This window comes from Chiloscyllium plagiosum, chromosome 16, assembly GCF_004010195.1.
Source record: "Chiloscyllium plagiosum isolate BGI_BamShark_2017 chromosome 16, ASM401019v2, whole genome shotgun sequence".
Lineage (NCBI taxonomy): Eukaryota > Metazoa > Chordata > Chondrichthyes > Orectolobiformes > Hemiscylliidae > Chiloscyllium > Chiloscyllium plagiosum.
Genome location: NC_057725.1, coordinates 33325234 through 33327748, shown reverse-complemented (window position 1 = coordinate 33327748; position 2515 = coordinate 33325234).

Below are 2515 nucleotides of genomic sequence, written 5' to 3'. Positions count from 1 at the left end.
AGATCTGAAACATCATAATGAAGACCAAAAATATGGCAAAAGAACTGAATAGAAACATTGTAATAGTCATCAGGGTGGAATATATCAGCAGCATACCAGGACCTCAAAAGTTGATTGGGGGCAGATATTCACAGGTAAAGGGACAGCTGGAAAGCAGGAAGCCTTAGAAATGAGATAATGAGAATTCAGAAAAAGCATATTCCTGTCAGGGTGAAAGGAAAGGCTGGTAGGTGAAGGGAAGACTGCATGACAGGATAAATTGAGGTTTTGGTTAAGAAAAAGAAGGAAGCATATGTCAGGTATGGATAGAAGAGATTGAGTGAATCCTTAGAAGAGTATAAAGGCAGTAGGAGTATACTTAAGAGGGAAATCAGGATGTCAAAAAGGGAACATGAGATAACTTTGGCAAATAGAGTAAAGGAGAATTAAGGACAAATGGGTAACTAGGGAGAGAATGGGGCCCCTCAAAGATCAGCAAGGCGGCATGCGTGTGGAACTACAGGAGTTGGGGGAGATACTAAATGAGAATTTTGCATCAGTGTTTACTGTGGAGAAGAACATGGAAGATATAGAAAGGGGGGAAATAGATGGTGACATTTTGGAAAATGTCCATATTACAGAGGAAGAGGTGGTGGATGTCGTAAACACACAAAAGTGCACAGATCCTCAGGACCTGATCAGGTGTAGCCTAGAACTCTGTGGGAAGACAGGGAAGTGATTGCTGGACCTCTTGCTGAGATATTTGCATCATCAATAGGCACAGGTGAGGTGCCAGAAGACTGAAGGTTGGCTAATGTGGTGCCGCTATTTAAGAAAGCTGGTAAAGGACAGCCAGGAAACTATAGACCGGTGAGCCTGATGTTGGTGGTAGGCAGGTTGTTGGAGGGAATCCTGAGGGGCAGGATGTACATGTGTTTGGAAAGGCGAGGACTGATTAGGGATAGTCAACATGGCTTTGTGTATGGGAAATCATGTCTTGATTGAGTTCTTTGAAGAAGTAACAATGAGGATGGATGAGGGCAGAGCAGTAGGCATGATCCATATGGACTTCAGTCAGATTTTCAACAAGGTTCCTCATGGGTGCCTGGTTAGCAAGATTAGATCACATGGAATACAGGAAGAGCTAGCGACTTGGATACAGATCTGGCTCGAAAATAGAAGGTAGAGGGCGGCGGTGCAGGTTTGCTTTTCAGACTGGAGGCCTGTTACCAATGGAGTGCCACAAGACTCGGTGCTGGGTCCACTACTTTTCATCATTTAAATGAATGATTTGGATGTGAACATAGGAGATATAGTTGTAAGCTTGCAGATGACACCAAAATTTGAGATGTAGTGGACAGCGAAGAAGGTTACCTCACAGTACAACAGGATCTTGATCAAATGGGCCAAAGGGCTGAGGAGTGGCAGGTGTAATTTAATTTAGATAAATGTGAGGTACTGCACTTTGGAAAAGAAAATTGTAGCACGACTTATACACTTAATGGTAAGGTCCTATGGTGTGTTACTGTACAACGAGACTTTGGAGTGCAGGTTCATAGGTTCTTGAATGTAGAGTCACAGGTAGATAGGGTAGTGAAGAAGGAGTTTGGTATGCTTTCCTTTATTGGTCAGAGCATTGACTAAAGGAGTTGGGAGATCATGTTGCAGCTGCACAAGACATTGATTAGGACACTTTTAGAATATTGCGTGCAATTCAGATTTCCTTCCAATCAGAAAGATGTTGTGAAACTTGAAAGGGTTCAGAAAAGATTTACAAAGGTATTGCCAGAGTTGGAGGATTTGAGCTATAGGGAGAGGCTGAATAGGCTAGGGTTGTTTTCCCTGGAGCATTGGGGGCTGAAGGGTGATCTTCATAAAGGTTTATAAGATCATGAGGGGCATGGATAGGATGAATAGAGAAACTATTTTCCCTGGGGTGAGAACTGGAGAAAATAGGTTTAGGGTGAGAGGGGAAAATACAAAAGGGACCTAAGGGATAACGTTTTCATGCAGAGGGTTGTGCATGAATGAAACAAGCTGCTAGAGAAAGTAGTGGAGGCTGATACAATTGCAACATTTAAAAGGCATCTGGATAGCTTTATGAATAGAAAGGCTTTAGAGGGATATGGGCCATGTGTTAGCAAATGGGACTAGATTAGTTTAGGATATCTGGTCAGTGTGAACAAGATAGATTGAAGGGTCTGTTTCTGTGCTGTACATCTCCATGACTCTGTGAGTCTATTATTTCAAGAGAGTAAGAAGACAGAGATGACTGCATTGGCCATCACTCAGGAGCAGATTCTCCAGAAGATAAATATCTGGTGGTGTATAAATCACCTGGACCCAGATGGACGACACCCCAGAGTACTGAATAAGGAGCTGCGATTGTAGAAGCATTGGTGATGATCTTACAGAAAGCATTGGAGTCAGGGCGTGTCCCAGAGGACTGATGTCTAATGGAAACACTTGCTTAAAAAGGCAAGAAGGTAAAAGAGATGAAATTATATGTCGGTTAGACTGACCTTGTTTGTTAGTA